Here is a 23074-nt window from a genome sequence, read left to right on the forward strand (position 1 = left end):
CCTACATCTAATTCTGCCCAGTAATGAGAGATGTGCATGCATAAATATGGCTGGCTTGCATGTGTGCATGCTAAGTTGCTTCCATCTTGTCCAACCCTGTGTGACCCTATGGACGGTAGCTCACCACGCTCCTCTGTCCATGGAATTCTTTGTGCAAGTATGCTGGAGTGGGTTGCCATGACCTCCTTTCGGGGATCTTTCCGACCCTAGGACTTTTCTAGTGCAAATTTTAAAGTTTCTCACATCACTAGAGTCACTGCTTTTATTTTATGTATGGTAGGAAAATCTTTGATATTTGAAAGACTTTTTCTTGGCCTGAAAGAGAGCTTCCAATATTGGATTGGGATGGGATCTCCCTGGCATTGTTCATGCTTGGGCTACAGCATAACTTCTGGAGAGGTCTGTCAATTATTTCTCAGAAGGGCTGGTTAGAGCTTGTGCAGACTGCACTGTGGAGCTGAGATAAGGAAAAACCCAATTTTTCATAATTAAAATTATCCTCTCCTTGATTTTCAAAAAAGAAAGAAAAAGGAAGGCTTTTGTTCAATATATTTACAGATATTCCTCACCTCTGCCTATAATGTTAATGTTAACTCATTTGTTCAGTCATTCATCACATATTCATTTTCAGAAAGCCATCCATGCCTTTTGCAGAAGAGCTGTTGGGGGCCATGCCCTGTGCTTGGAACTGGGGAGAGAGAACTTGGTTCCTGCCTTCACAGGCTGATAGCCCCGTGGGGTATGTGCTACACAGAGGGAGAGAAGAGAGGAAAGACGGGTGCCACGTGAAAGCAGGGAGACCCATGATGCTACCTCTGACGGGCTCCTTGGATGACTGACTGGGCATTAACAGTGTGATCGGGTTCTGGTTCAGAATGGTGAACTGAGCATATACATATTTACCTCTCCTGCCTCCAAAATGGTTGATCACCAGAACACATATTATAATAATGGAAAACTCTGAAATATGTCAAGGATTACTGTAATGTGACAACGAGACATGAAGTGAGTAAATGCTGTTAGAAAAATGGTGCTGATAGGCTTCCTCAACACAGGGTTGCCTCAAATCTTCAATTTGTTTTTTAAAAAAGCAATATCTACAAAGCACAATAAAGAGAAATGAAATAAAATGAGGTATACCTATATAACACATTTTGTTTATCCATTTACTGCTTGATAAAATTTGGTTTCCACCTTTTTGGCTACTATGAATAAAGCTGCTATGAATATCTATGTACAAGTTTTCATGTGGGCATGTGCTTTCAGTTTTCTTAAGCATGTACCTCGGAATGGAATCACTATATCAGAGGGTAAATCTATGTTCACATGTTTGAAGAACCACCAAATTGTTTTCAAATGTGGCTGCCCTATTTTATATTCCCACCAGCAGTGTACAAAGATTCCAATTTCTCTACATCTTTGCCTTCTGGTTGTAACCATCCCAGTGGGTGTGAAGTGGTATCTCTCTGTGGTTCCCATTTGCATCTGAATAATGATTAATTCTGTCGACTACCTTTTTATACCTTCAACACTCAGACAGAAAATCAACTCTGTCTTAGTCTTCACTTCCTGCTCACACTGATCCTCAAGATCAGTCAGAGGTGAGGACTTCTCAGGTCTTTCAAAGGGCCTGCTCCCAGAGCTGCACGTGTATAATGCCTTTGATATCTCAGCAAGTTTTTCGGTCAGCTTTTTGTTTGTTCCAACTGGTACTACCCTTGCGGGCCGCGGTGGATGTTGAACAATTGCTGCGGGTTGTTTTTGGCAAATACCCTCAGGGAGAAGGTTGTTCACACTGTGTAAACTCTAAGTCAAGTCATGTAAAGAGAAGTCTTCCAGTAACGGTTGCCAGGGAACGGCCAAACAGACAAAATAAAGAAAATTCTACAGAATGAGACTCTGGGGGAATCCAAATCTGGTCTTCTCTTTCCAGTGCCTGCTGAGTGGCTTTTGGTTTTCAGTGTGACGAAACTTGATTTCTTAAACCAAGGAACGGCACTATGAGAAGGAATGACAATGGGGATGATAAATACCATAAATTTCACTGCTGTTATCAACATTCAGCCACTTTCTTAAGTATAAACAATCTTTACATCATTGCAAACCTTTGGTTAGTTTTCAAGTTCTAAAAAAAAAATTGATTTGGACATTTTTGGTTAATGTTCTTATTGCTTTTATGGAGAAGTACATTTTTGGAGATTATTACTTTGTCATTCCTGCTGTTGTCACTCTGGGATTCCAGATTCTTGACCAGAGCAGACCATGTTGCCAAGTGGTAGAGTTGTTCACTGTTGCTGATCCAAGAGAGCAAAGGAGTCAACAATTGTTATTTCAATATTTAGTTTAATTTGACAAAAATTTAAGAATCTGGGCTATTTTGCCCCAAGCAACATTTGACAGGTCAGTGGAACACCTGAAATTTCCTCTCCAACTGTCACCTTTTGAGCAAGAGCCTTTATTTCTTCATTAGGGAAGTCATACTATCAGACCTCCACAGTTTTGTTGTATGATATGTGACTACTGGTGGCTCAGACGGTAAAGAATTTACCTGTAATGCAGGAGACCTGGATTTGATTCCTGGGTTGGGAAGATCCCCTGAAGAAGGAAATGGCAACCCACTCCAGTATTTTTGCCAGGAAAATTCCATGTACAGATGACCCTGGCGGGCTATAGTCCATGGGGTTGCAAAGAATCGAACACGACTGAGCAACTAACACACACACACACACACATACGTGATTACTGTACTTTGATATGTTTGTCTTCTAGGCTGAAATGCAATTCAGCCAGCCAATGAAGCCTGAGGTTTAGGCAAAGGGTTTTGATTAAAAGATATATTTTAATTTTTAAAAACCTTAATTTCTCCTGCCCCCCCAAAATTCTATTAATGTAAGTTAGCACATTAAGAGAATAAAAGAATACAGTGATTTCAATAGGTGCATTAAAAGCATTTGAGAAAATTTAACATCCACTTATAATTTTTTTAAAAGGAAAGAAAACTTAGCACACAAAAAATAGAAGAAAACTTATTAAACCTAATAAAGTATATCTGCAAAGAACCTACAAATACCATCTTACTTAATGTTAAAGCATTAAAGTAATTCCTGGTAAAACACAGGAAAAAAAGAGAATGATACATAACCCTATGATATGGTACAAAAAGTTCTAGCCAGAGGATTAATAATAAGAAACAGAAGTTTTAAGGGTTGGAAAAGAGAAACCGAACTGTGTTTTTGTTTTTGTTTTTGCAGATATTATGTAGAAAACCTAAGGGATTAGATAATTAGAATTAATAAAAAAGATACTAGATTTTTTTAGGTTTTTAATTATAGCTTTTATTTGGAAGATATCCTCATTAAATGTTTTAAATTTTTATATCATTATTAAAGGTTACTTTCCAAATACTGTTATTACAAAATATTGGCTGTATTTCCCATGTTGTACAACACATTCTTGTATCCTATCCTGTGAACCTCACTTGTGTCAGACTCTTTGTGACCCCATGGACTGTAGCCCGCCAGGCTCCTTTGTCCATGGGGATTCTCCAGCAAGAATACTGGAGTGGGTTTCCATGCCCTCCTTCAGGGATCTTCCCGACCCAGGGATCGAACCCAGGCCTCCCACATTTCGGCGGATTCTTCACTGTCTGAGCCACCAGGGAAGCCCTGTCTTTCACACAATCACTTGTGCCTCCTGCTGCCACACCCTGTTTGTCCCCACCCTCACTGATAATCACTGGTTTGTTCTCTGTATCTGTGAGGCTGCTTCTTTTTTTGCTATATTCACTAGTTTGTTGTATTTTTAAGATTCGCTTGTAAGTGATATTGTACAGTATTTGTCTGCCTCTGTCTGGCTTATTTCACCTAGCATAATGCCTTCCAAGTCCATCCATGTTACTGAAAATGATAAATTTTTGTGCTTTTTTATGACTGAGTAGTATTGCATTGTGTAGTATTCCACTGTGTGTATATACATATACATATACATATATATATATATTTATGTATACACACACACACATACTCATTGGAAAATATCCTGATGCTGGGAAAGATTGAAGGGGATGGCAGAAGATGAGATGGTTATATAGTATTTCTGACTCAGCAAACTCTGGGAGACAGTGAAGGACAGAGGAGCCTGGTATGCCACAGTCCGTGGGGTCCCAAAGAGTTGGACATGACTTAGTGACTGAAAAACAACAAATATATACATACATATATGTATGTATGTATATTTACACATATATGTATGTGTGTATATATATATATGTGTGTGTGTGTGTGTGTGTGTGTGTGTGTGTGTGTATCACATCTTCTTTATCCATTCATCTGCTGGATACTTAGGTTACTTCATTTGGAGAAGGCAATGGCACCCCACTACAGTACTCTTGCCTGGAAAATCCCATGGACGGAGGAGCCTGGTAGGCTGCAGTCCATGGGGTCGCTAAGAGTCGGGCACGACTGAGCGACTTCATTTTACTTTTCACTTTCACTTTTCACTTTCATGCTTTGGAGAAGGAAATGGCAACCCACTCCAGTGTTCTTGCCTGGAGAATCCCAGGGACGGGGGAGCCTGGTGGGCTGCCGCCTATGGGATTGCACAGAGTCGGACGTGACTGAAGCAACTAAGCAGCAGCAGCAGCAGGTTACTTCAATATCTCGGCAATTGTAAATAAGGCTGCTATGAATGTTGGAGTGCATGTATTTTTTTGAATTAGTGTTTTTGTGTTTTTCTTCAGATACACACCTGGGTGTGGAATTGCTGGGTTATATGGTGGTGCATAAGAAACCTCCATGTGTTTTCCACAGTGGCTGCACCAATTTACATTCCCACCAACACTACCCAAGGGTTCGCTTCTTCCCACATCCTCACTAACATTTGTTTTTCGCGTTTCTTTTTGACGAAAGCCGTTCTGACAGGTGTGAGGTATTCCACTGTGGTTTTGATTTGCATTTCCCTGGTGATTATCAATGTTGAGCACCTATTAGCCATGTGTATTTCCTCTTTAGAAAAATGTCTATTCAGTTCTTCTGCCCATTTAAATAAAGTTGTTTGTTTTCTTGATGTTGAGTTATATGAGCTATTTACATATTTTAGATATTAATCCCTTGTTAGTCATATCATTTGCAAATATTTTCTCCTATTCAGTAGGTTATCTTTTCCTTTGTCTATGGTTTCCTTTTCTGTGCAAAAGCTTTTTAAGTTTGGTTAGGTCCAATTTATTTATCGATTTATTTTTTCCTTTATTTTAGGAGACAAATCCAAAACAATATTGTCTCAATGTATGTCAAAGACTGTTCTGTGTATGTTTCCTCTTGAAGTTTTGTAGTATTCAGTCTTACATTTAGGTCTATAATCCATTTTGAGTTAATTTTTCTGTATGGTGTTAGAGAGTGTTCTAATTTTATTCTTTTACTTGTAGCTCTCCAGTTTTCCCAACACCACTTAATGAAGAAGTTTTTTTTCTCCTTGTATATTCTTGCCTACTTTGTTGTAGATTAACTGACCACGAGTGCATGAGTTATTTTTTAAATTGCAGTAAAAAAAAAAAGTATTTCCTTAAACTACACATTAAGCCGTTATAAAACATCATTTGAAACAGAATATCATTTATGATAGCTATAAAACCAAACAGATCCAGCTACCTAGAAATAACTCTAACAAAGATACGCATGATTTTTGTGGAGAAAGTGGTAAAATTTATTGAGTAACATTTCAGAAAATCTAGAGCTATGTCAGGTTCATGGATAGAAAGACTCAATATTATAAAGATGTGAATTCTCCCGAAACCAACACACAGATTTAATATAATTTTAATTTTAAAAATCCAATAGGTCGTAGCTATGCAAAGATGGTTAAAGCTGATGTGCTACTGGTTTCCAGGAGTTGGAGGGAAAGTAAAACCAAGAGGATTTGAAGCAATGCCAAAATGTTATCTGATAAACAGCTACAGCAGGACTTCCCTGGGGGCTCAGCATGAAGAACCTGCCCGCCAGTGCAGGAGACACGGGTTTGATCCCCGGTCCTGGAAGATCCCACATGCAGCAGGGCAACTAAGCCGTATGCCGCAACTACCGACGCCTGTTCGGCTACAGACTATGCTGCGCAACACGAGAAGCCACAGCGATGAGAGCCGCACGCAGCCATGAGGACCCGGCACAGCCAGAAGTAAATAGAATCAAATGCTGGATCAGCAGTGACTTAAACCCAACTTTCTTATGATGTACTTACCTTTTAAATACCTTTCTGAGTTCTGTTTCCTTCTATTTTATTCACAATTTTGCATTTCTCTTAATGAGTGAATTTTTTCCCCCACATGTTAGTAGGTGGTAGCCAGGTTATTCTGACATAAAATCAGTTGGGGACAGTATCATCTTTTCCGAGTCTCTGAAAGAGTTTTAGATTGGTGCTCTTCTGAAATGACGGAACTCATTGTGAATCTATGATTTGGAATTTTCTTTGGTTTTAATTATGGCTTTGACTCCCTTTAGCGCCAAATAGGTGTTCATGCTTTCTACTTTTGTCTATTTTGATAAGTTTCTTTTTAATGGAAAGTTTTCATTTTTCTAAAATTTCCAAGCTTTTGAGATAAGGTTGCCCACATTTTTTCCTCATTAACCTTTTAAGAACTGGAGGGTCAATGACGCCTCTTATCATTTTTTGATGCTGGTTTTTAATGCTTTCTCCCTTTAAAACAGGCTGGGGAGACTGGTAGTGAAACAAAGATATACATTAGGAATTAAAAGGTGGCGCTGCTGCTGCTGCTGCTGCTGCTGCTGCTCAGTCACTTCGTATCCGACTCTGTGCACCAGCATCTGCCAAATCAGGAGACACAACAGATGCGGGTTCGATCCCTGGGTCAGGAAGATCCCCTGGAGGAGGGCATGGCAACCCACTCCAGTATTCTTGCCTGGAGAATCCTATGGATGGAGGGGCCTGGCGGGCTATGGTCCATGGGGTCACAAAGAGTCCGACACGACAGAGGTGACTTAGCATGTGTGCACGCAGGAATTAAAAAAAAAAAGTTTCTGCTCAGCAAGCTTTCTGATAAAGAACCAGGAAGATCTTAGTGATCTGGTAAAGAAACACAGTTATTTTTCTTTCCACAGTAAAGAAAAGAATTAGAAACCCAAGGAAAACAAAAAAAATACTGTACATGAAAATTGTGGCAGAAAGTGAACCTGCTTGACGTGTGGTTATAGAATATTCCCTTCTCCATCATGGGAAATTAAACACAAGAATCCTCACGTACAGACATGAATCCTGCCAAGTTCATGTTACAAATTCCGGGCTGTACATGACAGTCAACATTCTTTAACTAATTAGATGAATTGAAAGGGAAAATAACATGAGGATTTTATGACCCACTTTGTGTTGACAGCTGAGGAGTTTCCTGGCAGAATGTGATGGGAGGGAGGAACAGCAGGAAATGCCATGCAGGGTGAGTTACCTGACAAAAAGAATTGTATCTGGCATTTGTATCTGACAGCCCAGCCTCCCCAGAACCACTGTGTGGGCAGCACACCGTGAGTCCAGTTGATGGTGCTGCAGAAACCCAGCGTCTGTTCACTGGCACAGCATAGAAACACTGAGACAAGAGTTTGGGGGGACATAGAAAAGAAATAGCTTTCTTGCTTTGCCAGGCAAAGAGGGCCATAGCGAGCGAATGCTCTTAACGATTGTATTTCCCATCCTGGAAAGGATTCATGAGGAATGTTCATGGAGCAGGGTGTGATCAGCTCATGGACATTCTTCTGATTGGTTGGTGGTAAGGTAACGGGGATTCAGCATCACTGACCTTCTGGTTCTGACTAGTCTTGTGAGCAGCATACATTCGCTTCTTCTACCTGGTGGGAGTTTCAGTATGTTCAAAACAGCTCGGACGACACAGCTCAGAATATTACCTATAGTCCTTGAGGAGCAACTAAAGGTCCTTGACTTTGTTTAATGGCTAAAGTATTATTAGTTTGGATTTCCCAAGTGGTGCTACTGGTAAAGAATCTACCTGCCAATTCAGGAGACATAAGCGATACAGGTTCAATCCCTGGGTTGGGAAGATCCCTTGGAGGAAGGCATGGCAACCCACTCCAGTATATTCTTGCCTGGGAGAATCCCCATGGACAGAGGAGCCTGGTGGGCTACAGTCCGTGGGGTCTCAAAAGAGTCAGACACGACTGAAGCGATTTGGCACATTAATTTGTCTTGCTTGACTGTTTTCTTTTCTTTCTGCATTTTCTCACTTCTCTGATTAAACTTATTCTTTGAATAAAGGTTTTCTTAGACTTAGGATCCTGCTCAGTTACAATTTCAGGAATCCATGGAGAACAAGCCCATTGCAGTTGCTTGCTGTGGAGTATTAACCATTTTTCGAATCTCATTTGATCCATATTATGAGCTTCCTGTCAGAAGACAGTGAGGGCCACACAGACACGGGCCAACCCCCAATCTGATATTTAGGATGGGGTGGGGGCAACCAAGGATGCAGGCTCCTGGAGGTACCACCACTTCATGTGGGGTGAGCTTCTAATAACACGGAATTCTGTTTCCTTCTCTGTGTATTGAATCACCCTTCTTTACAGAAAATATTTGCATACTTATGATATTATCAGCACCCCTGACTTTAAATGGAGTTTTAAAAATGAACCTATAGACAATTAAGTTGTTGATACAGGAGTTGATTATAGATACAATTGTCCTGTTGTTTAAGCCATGTCCAACTTTTTGCGACCCTGTGGACAGTAGCCTCTCAGTCTTCTCTGTCCATGGGATTTCCAGGCAAGAATACTGGAGTGGTTGCCATTTCCTCCTCCAGGGGATCTTCCTGACCCAGGGATCAAACCCATGTCTCCCACACTGGCAGACGGGTTCTTTACCACTGAGCCACCAGGGAAGCCATAGATACAGGACAAAACATTAATATTATAAAGCATGATAAACTGAAAGCAATGATGAAGATGACAAAACAGGGAGCCTGGGAGAAATGTTTCCTTCATCTTATTCCCAGGTGGCGCTAGTGGTAAGAAACCCACCTGCCAATCCAGAAGACACAACTCATGTGGATTTGATCCCTGGGCTGAGAAGATCCCCTGGAGGAGAAAATGGCAACCAACTCTAGTATTCTTGTCTAGAGAATCCCATGGACAGAGGAGCTGGGTGGGCTACAGTCCATAGGGTCGCAAAGAGTCGGACACAATTGAACTAAGAAATACTATATGTAGTTGTTGAAACAAGTAATAGTTTTCTGTATATTTTAAGGTTCAGTTCAGTTCAGTCGCTCAGTCGTGTCTGACTCTTTGCGACCCCATGAAGTGCAGCACTCCAGGCCTCCCTGTCTATCACCAACTCCCGGAGTTCACTCAGACTCATGTCCATCGAGTCGGTGATGCCATCCAGCCATCTCATCCTCTGTCGTCCCCTTCTCCTCCTGCCTCCAATCCCTCCCAGCATCAGAGTCTTTTCCAATGAGTCAACTCTTCACATGAGGTGGCCAAACTACTGGAGTTTCAGCTTTAGCATCATTCCTTCCAAAGAAATCCCAGGGCTGATCTCCTTCAGAATGGACTGGTTGGATCTCCTTGCAGTCCAAGGGACTCTCAAGAGTCTTCTCCAACACCACAGTTCAAAAGCATCAATTCTTTGGTGCTCACCTTTCTTCACAGTCTAACTCTCACATCCATACATGACCACAGGAAAAACCATAGCCTTGACTAGATGGACCTTTGTTGGCAAAGTAATGTCTCTGCTTTTGAATATGCTATCTAGGTTGGTCATAACTTTCCTTCCAAGGAGTAAGTGTCTTTTAATTTCATGGCTGCAATCACCATCTTCAGTGATTTTGGAGCCCCCCAAAATAAAGTCTGACACTGTTTCCACTGTTTCCCCATCTATCTCCCATGAAGTGATGGGACCGGATGCCATGATCTTCGTTTTATGAATGTTGAGCTTTAAGTCAACTTTTTCACTCTCCACTTTCACTTTCATCAAGAGGCTTTTTAGTTCCTCTTCACTTTCTGCCGTAAGGATGGTGTCGTCTGCATATCTGAGGTTATTGATATTTCTCCCGGCAATCTTGATTCCAGCTTGTGCTTCTTCCAGCCCAGCATTTCTCATGATGTACTCTGCATATAAGTTAAACAAGCAGGGTGACAATATCCAGCCTTGACGTACTTATTTTCCTATTTGGAACCAGTCTGTTGTTTCATGTCCAGTTCTAACTGTTGCTTCCTGATCTGCATATAGGTTTCTCAAGAGGCAGGTCAGGTGGTCTGGTATTCCCATCTCTTTCAGAATTTTCCACAGTTTATTGTGATCCACACAGTCAAAGGCTTCGTTAAATATATTACATTAACCCAACAAAAACCATTTGGTATAACTATGAAAGTTATAGAAGATAAGAGAACTAAGCAATAGTGTGAGCTAAATATTTTATATCTAGAGTTAGGAGTCAAGTTGCATAACAGAGAGATTAGTATATAGGTTCCCTGGACAATATACTAATATTGGGGAAAGATAGGGGACATTTAATTATTTAAATATTATGCTTGGTTGTTTAGTTTTTTAAACCCTGTTTGGATATTTTTCTTCTCTTGCTCTGTCTCTCTCCCTTTCTCTTTCTCTCATGGGTCCAAACATTCCGTGGATGTTAAAAGATAAAAAGCAGCTGTTCTCTTTCAAAACTTGGCCTCTCAAAATGTGAAGATGTGTGAACGGAGCCTCCAGGAGAACCGCCAGCTCAGAAGGTGATAAAGCAAAGGACCCTTCAGGTGGGTGTGTGTCTGCAGGAGGCGACTGGATGTCTCTCACTATAGATGCCTGTGGGACAGCAGCCGGGCCAGGGGCTGCTTCTGTCTCTGGCTCTGTGTGTCTGCCTCACCCGTCTGAGTGCTGAGGGTGGGGCCCCTGCTTGGGATCTCTCAGTGTTCCCCTAGCATGTGAGCTTTCTCCCACTCCTCATTGCCTGTTCTGGAACCTTCTTCTCTGACTCTGAGGCCAGCTCCTCCATCAGAGAGAATGCAGGATCATAGTCTCATGTTTGCACACCTTTGGGAAAAGTTTCTCTCTGCTCCGTCCTGTTTGCTTTGTTCCTCTTCTAAGCACCCCCGCCCCTACATGCCCACACATCAGAAGCCAAGGAGCTGACCCTTGGAGGGCCCAGTGTGACCAGAGGCCCTGAGGGCAAGGGAGGGAGAAGAGTCAGCTCCAGACATCTTTGCAGGGACTGGATGCTGGAGTGGGGGAGCAACGCAAGTTCTGATTTCTACTTGAGAGAGACCACAGCATCCCAGGGGAGCTGAGCCAGGGGGCAGGACCCATGGAGGCGGGAAGAGCAGCTTGCCCCTTCCCAGTGAGCAGGTAGGGGGTGATGAGGCCCACAGAGGGAGAGCTGGCAGGGGGGGCTGGAGGAGGAACTGAGTTTCCGTAATTCGGGAGTGGGGTATCATCTTTGCCGCCCCAGGACCTTGTGAATGAAGCATTTACAACTGAGGTTCCAGGGTCAGGTGGAAACACAGGCTCAGGCCTGGCCACGCACCCCTTTGTCCCAAGAACAGTGATGGAGATGCAGCATGAACTGCAGGACACACCAGGTGTGAGACCTTGACTGGGTCCAGACCTGGAGTTCAGCCCCTGCCACTGCCGGGCTCTGTGCTCTGACTCTTAAAGGAATCCCAGCCCATCACTGGAGGCTTCAGAAGTTAAATGCAAAGTTGCCAGGGGCTTTGAGTCACCTTTTCTTCTTTTTTTCCAATAACGACTCTTGAGTGAAAATTAGGCTGTTGTGTGGGTGGCTGTTCAGGGTGCCTCATTTCCACTTCGGAGAGCTACCCACACAGCAGATTTTAGTAGCACTTGAAGTGGGACCTGATTTTGCCTCTCAGCTGCTATATTAAAATAAAAAGCCCTTAAGCTGATTATAAAGATACCAATTTAAATGTATGGATACCATTTCCATGAGGGGAGCAATGTCTTCATTGATTCTGAGACCTCCTGTCTCAACCCAGGGATCAAACCCAGGTCTCCCGCATTGCAGGCAGATCCTTTATCAGCTGAGTCACCAAAGAGGCCCAAGAATACAGAACTGGGTACCCCATTCTTTCTCCAGGGGATCTTTCCAACCTAGGAATTCAACTGGGGTCTCCTGCATTGCAGGCAGATTCTTTACCAGCTGAGCTACCAGGGAAGTCCATAAAGATACCAATTTAAATGTCTGGATACCATTTCCATGAGGGGCGCAATGTCTTCATTGATTCCCTGAGACCTCCTGTCCCCAGTGGGGGCGCATGTCACACCCACTTTCGGACACTTTTTGGCTCAGGACGGGAGGGATGACAGTGGAAAGAACTCTGGACAGAGAGTCAGAAGCTGGGGGGTCAAGCCTGGCTCCAATGCTAACTTGCTGTATGATTCAAGAGGCATCTCGGCCTCTGTCCACGGGGGGACATTTACATCTGCCTGGTACCTCAAGGACTAGATGAGTTAATGGAGAACGAAACTTTGTCCCCTCACTGAGCTGCCCTGGTTCATGACTGCCCCCCACCCTTGAGGCCTTTGGGGATGCGGCTCCTGCCTTTGCCCTCTCTGGAGTTTCTTCGGTCTCCTTTGGAAGATTTCTATGAATCAGCCTGTCAGCCTCTCAGCTAATCTTGTTTCTCTTCGGTCCACCTTCAGGTAACAGCCTGAGCCAACCCTCCAGCATGCAGTTCTGAGCACATGACTCCTTTGCTTAAAAGAGAAGTCTTTAGGCTAAGCTTGGAACTCCAGTTTGGCACTCAAGGCTTTCCTTCCTCTTCCAAACCATCTGCAAGCTTCTTCTCACCCTCTGGGTAGAAGCCTTCAAACCTCCCCCAGGCAACAGAGGTGCTCAGACCCCTCTAGGCAGGCAGAAATGTGAAATCTCAGTTCTCCAGGGTGCAGCCTCTACCCTCCTCCCAGTGACACTGAATAACTCTGACCCCTCTTCTCTGTTCTCCGCTGTGACGTTCCGGGATGTGGGGGGTGGGGGTGACGGGGTAGGAACTGATGCTCACCCTGTGGTGGTACCTTGTAGGCACTGAGTTATTGAGTGAGTGAATGAACAAATGATTTAAGGGGACCCTTTGTTGAGAACATTCTTCTCCTCCTCCTGACCTTTCTAGACTCAGTGGGGGGCCACATCCTCTAGGGGTGACTCCTGAAAGCCCCTTTAGGGGGATGTGAGTTCCCTCTAAGTCCCTGTGTAGATGTCTGTCTCAATACTAGCAAAGGCTGTTTTCACTCAATTGCTCATACAGTCCTGGTGTTTCCCCTCTTCTGTGGCATAGAGTCAGCCCTGGAACTTGGTGGGGACAACCATGATGCTGAGTCTTTTTATCTCTAGAATTTGGGGTTTAACGAGGGGCTTGAAGGAGGTCCTCAGCTGCTGCCTCTAGCAGAAGGTGACCTCCAAGTGCTGCTAGTGGTAAAGAATCCCCCTGCCAATGCAGGAGATGCAGGAGACACAGGTGCGATCCCTGGGTAGGGAAGATCCCCTGGAGAAGGGCATGGCAACCCACTCTAGTATTCTTGCCCGGAGAATCCCATGGACAGAGGAGCCTGTCCATGGACTGTAGCCTGGCGGGCTACAGTTCATGGGGTCGTAGAGTCGGACACGACTAAGCAGGACCTCCCACAATCTGTAAGGTGCCAGAGGTGGTGGCCAATGATTCGCCAGTCTGTTCTCTGCTAAGCTGGCAAAGGATGACAGTGAATGAGACACGCCCCTTCCTGAGGTCATCTGCCCTCAGCCCCCATCAGCCTGTACCAGACTAGCCCTTCTAGAGGGCAAGGTGGGGGCGTGCTCTTCTTTCCCAGAGGGCAGGGCAATGTGCAGAGGGTGTTACCGGCTTGGAGTCCCAGTGCTGGTGTGCTGGCCCCATAGCTGCCCCTTGAGCTGCCTCTAGATCCAGCTCACTCCACTTCTGACCTGTCTCTCTCACCTCCAGCTCTTCTGCTCACTTGGAGGCCCAGGTGTGACAGGTAGGGTGGTGGACGCTAGGAGGAAACGTCAGGGAGGGCTCCAGTTCTGGTTTGACTTCCTCATCAAAGAAAGTGGTGGCTGACTTGCTTAATGAATCCCCCAAAAGTCAGCCCACCTTACACAGGGTGAGCATCCCTGCTTCCTTAGAAACATCACGGTCTAACCTCATACTGAGGAACGGCTGTGTCTCCTTTTGGCTTTGAGATTCCACCTTTTGGGAATAATAGATGCCAACATTACTGTGCCAAGGAGGTTTAGCTCTTTCCTGCCCTCCCCAGCCTGGCTGCCTTCCCAGAGAAATGTCACAAGTCGTCTGTAGTTTCTCTCCCTACTGCCCGGCGACAGGGTCCCATCACTGATTCATCTGGTCTGGTGAAGATGGCATCCTCTTCTCCTTCTAATAGTGGTGGCAGGAAGCGGGGGCACATCTGGCTGGTTTATTCTGTCTTCTAGCTGTTGCCTCTCCTAGACTTGAAGGCAAGTGCATCACTTATTGGCCACTTTATTCCCAGGGCCCAACACTGGACTTGATCTTGAGTGCCTACTGAAAGGTTCTTACAGTCAGGCTGTAATCAAGGGACCTGCCACCCAGCATGGAGAAGGGGGAGTTGCCCCAACACGGGGGTGGGAGATAACTGAGAAAAGTAGAACCGGTCCCTGTTGATTCCTTCTCCACACACGGCTGCACACTGCTCATCAGAATGCACAGACAGGGCATCCCTCCTCTGACCTCCCAGGGGCCTTGTGAGCTGGAGATTATTGGCACTATAATCAGAGTGATGAGCACTGAGGTCCGGAGAGGTCAGGACTTAGGGCAGAGCTGCACAGCATGGGAGGAGCCAAGCAGAGATTAGGCACAAAGTTGTCAGACTCCAAAGCCCAACCCACAGGAATGTCATTTCAGTTCAGTTCAGTCACTCAGTCGTGTCCGACTCTTTGCGACCCTATGAATCGCAGCACGCCAGACCTCCCTGTCCATCACCAACTCCCAGAATTCACCCAGACTCACATCCATTGAGTCGGTGATGCCATCCAGCCATCTCATCCTCTGTTGTCCCCTTCTCCTCCTGCCCCCAATCCCTCACAGCATCAAAGTCTTTTCCAATGAGTCAATTTTTCACATGAGGTGCCCAAAGTACTGGAGTTTCAGCTTTAGCATCATTCCTTCCAAAGAAATCCCAGGACTGATCTCCTTTAGAATGAACTGGTTGGATCTCCTTGCAGTCCAAGGGACTCTCAAGAGTCTTCTCCAATACCACAGTTCAAAAGCATCAATTCTTCGGCGCTCAGCTTTCTTCACAGTCCAACTCTCATATCCATACATGACCAGTGGAAAAACCATAGCCTTGACTAGATGGACCTTTGTTGGCAAAGTGATGTCTCTGCTTTTGAATATGCTGTCTAGGTTGGTCATAACTTTCCTTCCAAGGAGTAAGTGTCTTTTAATTTCATGGCTGCAATCACCATCTGCAGTGATTTTGGAGCCCCCCAAAATAAAGTCTGACACTGTTTCCACTGTTTCCCCATCTATTTCCCATGAAGTGATGGGACCAGATGCCATGATCTTCGTTTTCTGAATGTTGAGCTTTAAGCCGAACATCTATTTGGTACCTCTTGTTTGCCCTCGGTTCTCTTCCAACTAGGAAGCCAACATTGTTTTATTTTTACCAGGAAAGACCTCGAGTCTCAGACAGGTAGGAAACCACTCGGGAAGCACGGTGCTGGTGAGTATATTGTACCCCAGTTGAACTAACTCCAGATCCATTTCTTTCCCCAGTATTCCCAGCTGCTCCATCCAGAGTTCATCAGGACAGCTTAGCATTGCCCGGAAGCCTTGGTCTTATCCCAGCATAGCATGACTGCTTTGACCTTCAGCCTCAGCTCTAAAATGCAGCCTTCTGACTAAGTTTTTCTGATTTTGGAAATTGCTCTCAGCCCCCATACTTTGCTGTTTGCCCTGAAACCGAGAGAGGCTGGACCCAATCAAACAACCACCGACCCCCCAGCGCCCATGAGCAAGCTCTCTGCAGGCCCTTCCTGCCTACCTGTCTTCTGAAGATGGATTGGGGGTAGCATGGTTAAAAAGAAGAAACATGCAGTCCTGAGAATGCCACTTGAAAGTTTGTTAAAAATAAATGCTGAGGCTCTTTCCTTTTGTAAGTGCCCTCATTTGAAATCTGTCACTTCTGGGTGTGCTGCCTCAGCAACACTGCCTTGGATGTTGGGGTGGGGGAGGGGGATGTTTTCCTGGATGGATGGAGTGTACTCATGGATACTTCCTTACAAGTCTTCTGGAATGAAGTTTTGCTTTCAAAAATAGGAAGCATGCCAGCAAACATATAGTATTTTGCTTGACAGTACTAAATTCACAGCATTAGTCTTCAGTTGCACCTTGATTGAGGTCTTGGAGATTCTTGGAGTCCTTTTGGGCCCTCTGTGGTTCTGCCTTCAGTTTCTGACTTCATCTTTTCCCTGCTTTGAATTTTGAACAAAGTATCTGGGAAGCCATAGAAACTGTCCTGGATCTGAAGTCAGAAGGGCTGCTTGTGTCTCAGCTCCTTTGATCTCTGACTGTGTGAACTTGGGCAAACCTACCCATTTTTTGGAGGCTTGTCCACTCCCTCTGGAAGGATTTGGGGCAGCTGAGAAGACTCACCTGGCAAGTCTGCAGTCCTGGGATCCCGTTAAACTCTTGTTCATTCACACAGTCTGATTTCCTTTGAACTTGCTTTTGAAGCTCTTGTTTGTTCTATTCTGAGTCTTTGTTATCTGCTGGGTACATTTTGGGGTGTTGATTATTTTTTTCTCTTTCTCAGATGGAAATAACCCTCACATCCTTCTTTCTCTACCTCATGTCTTTGCGAGTTTCCCTTTCATCTGCTGCTCCTGCTAATTTCCCACTCCTCTTCCTGAGCAATTGCTTATTCCTCCTAGCAGCCTTCACAATTTATGTTGTTTCTATTATTTCTCTCTAACTAGCATTTACCATTAGCCTCCATCTCGCAGGCACATCTGAGATGTTTTCTCCTTTTGGTACAACCATGTTGTTCTTCCTCCTACTTCCTTTCACCCAGAATATATTGAAATGTTCCAAAGAAGGAACTGACATTGACAAGATAGGAAAAGGTGGGCCGGAGTTTGCTTTCTTGCCATAGGTCTTAGGAATTTCTATTTCCTGTCTTCCATCTTGGTATTTGGCTTAGAGTAGGTGGCAGTGATGACAACGGGCATGGGTGAAAGAAGCCGAATGACTTTATCTGTCATCACAAAACACGGAGGCCTGTAGGGAAAAGTGCTCGTCTCTTAACATCAGGGAGACACAGGCTTTGAAATCAGAGAAACCTCATTTTGAATGCTTACTGTGTACTTTGACTTTTTTTTTTTTAAAGACTATTACATTTCCTTCCAGATCCAAAGACATATACTTAGTTATCTAATGTACCCAGAGTTTACATGTGAGATGTGAGGTAAGGCGCCATATTAATTTTTTACTAAATGGATAGCCCATTGTGACAATACCATCTATTGACTTACCTTTTTCCACTGATTTGAAATAATCATCTTTATCATATGCCAAATGCGTAATACACAGGTCTGTGTCTGGATTTGCTTTTCTCTTCCATGGATTTTTCCATCCACGTGCCAGTATGACATATTTTAATTATCACTGGAAAGCTTGAGTTTCTGAGCCAGAATATCCATGGATACTCGTAATTCACTTTTTTACAAGGATAAAAGGGTAGTTGCAGAATACGTTGTTCCTACAAGCCATCTGGTATTCCCCAATACTTGTAAAAAAGAGTGTAAAACGATAATGTAGACTTCTATTTGATTATTTTAGGAATCCTTCTGAGTATCCAAGTTAATAAGACATTCACTAAATTTTTGAAGTGAAGCAGAATTCCAAATGATTAATTTATGAGATGTTTGTTTCATGGAGACTAGTTTATTTTCAGATCTGGGAAAACAAACCAAACTTGGAAAAATTTTCTCTTGTTCTGTGGTCCTGGCGCTGGTAAATAGTTTATATCCACCCCGCGGTGTATGACACCAAGTTTAAAGGGGGGCCGCTGTGTCCTCCCACTCCTGGCCTGGAAGGAAGATTCAGAGCTAGTGCCCTACAACCACGGTGAAGGTCAGATAGTCCCAGCTCTCCTGGGTCCGGAGTGGGTGCCAAAGACCATCGGCCATCACATCCACTGTCAGTAACTTTCACTGACAGCTACCCTCCAAGAATTATTCTAGAGGGTATCTATCAGGTGTCAATAATTTTTTTTGCAGTCTCCAATTTTGAAGAGTAAATGAAGTCCTGGTGCTGTTTGAGAGGCGGGGTGAAGGAAAGTTACATGGCTCAGAATAGCCTGGAGTTAAAACTCCCCTCCGGGTCCTCCTCACAATTCTATGCAAAACAAAGAACTCTCTCAGGAGAAGAAAAAAAATGGGCATTAAGATTGATTACGACCAGCTCCCAGCCAGTCCCAGCCTCTGGCCGATCTCCAGAATTCCTTTTCCTAGCCCCAGCCGTTTAAGAGATAACTAAGCCGAACAACCTTGGAGAAGAACAGGCCCCCTTAAGACAGTAGATTTCCACATATATGCCTATATATATTTACTCTTTTCTTGGGTTAGTGCAGCAGTTCACTAATCTGACTGCTGCCCCTTCTCGCCTCATTAAAGGTGATCTGTTCCTGTAAAGTGCCGGTCTTGTTCTTTTCCTGAACCTCGACTTCTCTAACTCCCTTACCCTGCAGGGGGCATTTACTGAGCACTTGGTTTATTCCTCAACACTGAGATTCTTTATTTGTACTCTCGGATTCTTAGGGCCCGAGGAAGTGGCTGAGACATCCTGAGAGAACCCAGGCTGAGAGTTTCCACGGCTCACCCCAGGCTCAGTAACCTTCATTGACGTCTACCCTCTGACACTGTGTGACCCTCAGGTGATAAGAGGGGATCCAGCCCCACCCCCTCTCCCTACTTTAAACCATGTGCTTTCTACCCACAATGCTTGAGCCTCCGGTCCAGATTCTGCTGGGTTCCAGGCCCAAGTGCCCATAGCTGACAGTGCTTTCTTTCTGCCTTATCAGTAGGATGAACAAAAGCCAAGGCTGATGCCCATTATTATTTCTGACGTTTTCTACGTTTGTTTTAAGGTAGTGAAATTGACTTGTTGTTTTAGGCACAAGTAGATATCTGAGGACTTCCCTGATGGCTCAGATGGTAAAGAATCTGCCGGGCAGAGTGGGAGACCCTGGTTTGATCCCTGAGTTGGGAAGATCCCCTGGAGAAGGGCATGGCTACCCACTCCAGTTATCTTGCCTGGAGAATTCCATGGACAGAGGAGCCTGGCGGGCAACAGTCCATGGGGCCACAAAGAGTTGGACACGACTGAGCACTAACACACACACAGATATCTGATGGCCCAGATTTGATAGCTCCTGTCTGTTTCCAGCTGCCTTACACCCCCACTTCCTCCTGGTGCACCTGGCCTCAGGTAAACCAAGGAGAGAACAGAACAGGCCATTCCAGGCATGGTAACCACACCCAGAGAAGCAGCCTCACTCGTGGCTGGCATCAGAACACATCCTGGAATTGGAAGACTCAGACAGTGGCCTTCACAGAACTGGTGAGAGCAAACCTCCTTTAAATGGAGGAAAAGAAGCTGGGGGTAAGGGGCAGAGAAGGGGCAGGCTTTCCGCTGCAGGAGTTGCAGCAGGAGACAGGGAGGAAGGAGAGAAGCAGAAACCAGGGCTCCCCAGGCAGGCGGCAGGGAGTCTGTCTTCTAAGCCAGTGTTGGTGACGTTGAACAAGCCCAACAGGCTCCATCTGGATGTCTGAAAAGTCGAGAGACAGGAGCTTTTAGACCTGCTCACCTGTTTGCTGGTTATTTGAGTCACATTGCACCAGAGGAGAGATTTATAGAGATGTTCTCCTGACAGTTATTTAATTAGGGCTCAGCTATGAATATGCAATCAAACGGTGGCCGAAACTGCATGTCCCATTAGAGCTTAATGACATAATTTCATTTCTGTTTTATCACAAACAAGGGTATAAACTCCGACAGCAGCCGTCACCGGGGACAAATGAGAGGTACTGACTAGAAACCACCAGTGTGACAGCAGATCATGTGCCTGGGGACAGGGGTGAAGAGGGGAAAGACAAAGGGACCTGGAGACTACTGAGGTGATGGGTGCTGGTCATCCCGACGGGGGGAGGCCTTGGGAGCGCACACGTCTGACACATCCAAGTGTGTGCCCTAAACACGGGAATTTCCTGACTGCTCCTCTGAGTTGACGGCAGCCTAGCCAGTTGTCACTCCTGCTTCTCCTTAAACATTTGTGACCCCCAAATAAACCCTAGAGTTCCAGGGTCTTTAAAATACGTTACATTGTTTAAAACTTGTATTGACATAAAAGTCAGGGAGAGGAGGGCCGATCTGCTTCCTGAGCTGCAGTCACAGCTTTGTCAACTTGTCTGATCTGATGGTCACAGCAGCCTGGGAATGAGGGGTGTTTTCTTCCCATTTTGCAGATGACGCAAGATGGTAGTGAGAAGTGACAGAACGACGTGATGTCTGGTGGAAACAGCCTGACAAATTCTCCCTGTTTTTTCAGCATCTCACATTGGAAACTCCTTAAGGAGCTACATCGGCCCCTCGTTCCTACCAGCTATGAAGTTATCTACTTCTTGTTTATCTCATCAAGGCTTTGACATATTGCCATCACGGAGTAAGTATAATTCTGCATTCTGCTGTTTGCATTTCATGTTGTTTGTAAATATTTCCCCATGTAGTTCATACTTACCATTTTGAAAATCTCCCTAAACCCTATCGAGCGGCTGCGTCACCATTTACTTAATCCTGTTGATAGATAAGGAGGTGGTTTCCAGTATTTTGCTACTATATTTGCAACCAGCTTATCACGTCTAAGACAGTATCAGATAGTGGATGAGAATATAGCCCTGCAGTCACACTGTCTGGGCTCGGATCCTGGAACTGACACACAATACCTGTGTGACTCTAGGTAGGTTGCTTGACCTCTCTGTGCCTTCATTTCTTAATGTATCAAGTAGAGATAATAATACCTTTCTTGGAGGCTCTGCGTCCCTAGACTAGGGAAGCCTGGCTCTGTTTACAGAGTCCTAGGCCTGCTGCTTTCCCTTTGCAAGCAGAAACCTTTTGGTGATTTAGAACGTTCCTCTGAGATGGGAGAGTGCGTTTGTTTTCCACGGCTGCTGTGACAGATTAGCACAGACCTAGAGGCTTAGAGCAATACATACTTACTATTTACAGTTCAGTAGATTTGGAATCAAGCACGAGTCTCAGTGGGCTCAAAAGAAAACATGTTCCCATCCTGGAGGCCGAGGGGAGAACGTGGGTCCTTACTGTCTGCAGATTTAGAGGCCTCCCACTTGGCTCATGGCCCTTCCTGCATCTCTAGAGCTGACGATGCTAGATGAGCCTTCTCGTGTCTCTTCCTCTGTTTCTCTTCAGATCCCTCTTCCATTTGTACGAGCACTGGACTCACCTGGATCACCCAGGATCATCTTCCTGTTTTAAAGTCAGTTGATTAGAAACCTTGATTTTATCTGCAAGCTTCATTCCTCTTTGCCACATCACTTAATGTAGTCATAGGTTCTGGGGATTAGGACCTAGCTCTCGTTGGCAATGTCATTCTGTCTACACACAGATGGGGCTGGAAGCCTGTCAACCACAGTCCTACCCTCCCTTGCCTGGGCTCCAACTCAAGTGGGCCAACAGGAGGCCCTGGCACCAGATCAGAAGGTGAGAGAAGGTGTGAAGCCTCATGCTCCTGGTGTCAGCTCTGGGGCAGCAGTGGCCTGGGTCCAGCATCATTGGGGCGTGCTCGGCCGTGGCACCAGCCCAGGGCACTGACAGCTTCCTCATCTCTGTGTAGCACCCCTGCCTGCCCTGCATCTTCACTTGGAAGCAGTAGAGGTTCCATGGTCTCTAGGTCACACCCCCTCCTGCAACACCTTTGTCATCAGCTCTTGTCCGTGGGGCCCCAAAGAGTCAGGCATGACTGAGCACACGTGGGAGAGACTTGATCACAAGGTTGGGAAACACACAGCCTCCCTGCCACTGATTAAGCAAAGGTAGCCACACCTCGTCTCGGGGCTGCTGCAAAGATGAAACGGGGTGACATGTAAGTGCCTTGCACAGGACCTGATGCTTAAAACATGCTGAAGACATTATTACCAGACATGGTTTTAGATTTGAGACTTTTGTTGGCTTTTGCTACGCTAAGGATTTCAATTTTCAGTGACAGTTAAATGCTCTTTTCCATTGAAATTTCTTCTGTTGACTCCATTTTGAAGAGTCTAGCCTCTCTCTGAAGTTGAGATAAATATTCAAATCTATCTTTAGCAGGTTTCCCTTCAATTTTACATATTTAAAATTATTTAACTCCTTGAAGCATCTGGAGTGTATTTTGGAGGCATGATATTAGATGCAGGTCTCAATTAAACTCAACAGCCCTATAAATTAGCCTCTCTCTCTCTCTCTCTCTCGAAGTTGCTCAGTCATGTCTGACTCTGTGACCCCATGAACTATGGCCCACCTGGCTCCTGTGTCCATGGAGTTCTCCAGGCAAGAATACTGGCATGGGTAGCCATTCCCTTCTCCAAGGGATCTTCCTGACCTCATGGATCAAACCCGGATCTCCTGCATTGCAGGCAGATTTTTTACCATCTGAGCCACCAGGGGAGCCTATGCAATTAGCCTAACTTCATTTAATAAAGGGGGCCTCCCTGGTAGCTCAGCTGGTAAAGAATCCGCCTGCAATGCAGGAGACCCTGGTTCTATTCCTGGGTCAGGAAGTTCCCCTGGAGAAGGGATAGGCTACCCACTCCAGTATTCTTGGGCTTCCTTGGTGGCTCAGCTGATAAAGAATCCGCCTGCAATGTGGGAGACATGGGTTTGATCCCTGGGTTGGGAAGATCCGCTGGAGAAGGGACAGGCTACCCACTCCAGTATTCTGGCCTGGAGAATTCTATGGACTGTATAGTCCATGGAGTTGCAAAGAGTCCACATGATGAGCAACTTTCACTTTTCACTTTCCTTTA

The 23074-nt window shown here is 45.0% G+C and overlaps 1 long non-coding RNA gene across 1 annotated transcript in view; it reads left to right on the forward strand.

Annotated features, from left to right (window-relative positions):
* LOC101904759 (uncharacterized) overlaps positions 1 to 23074 on the forward strand; it is an 85196-nt gene that overhangs the window by 50215 nt on the left and 11907 nt on the right. The window contains exons 2-3 of the long non-coding RNA XR_009496529.1: positions 10650 to 10763; positions 20605 to 20718. This is a non-coding gene — a long non-coding RNA (uncharacterized lncRNA). The remainder of the gene's footprint in view (positions 1 to 10649; positions 10764 to 20604; positions 20719 to 23074) is intronic.

This window comes from Bos taurus, chromosome 11, assembly GCF_002263795.3.
Source record: "Bos taurus isolate L1 Dominette 01449 registration number 42190680 breed Hereford chromosome 11, ARS-UCD2.0, whole genome shotgun sequence".
Classification (NCBI taxonomy): Eukaryota; Metazoa; Chordata; class Mammalia; order Artiodactyla; family Bovidae; genus Bos; species Bos taurus.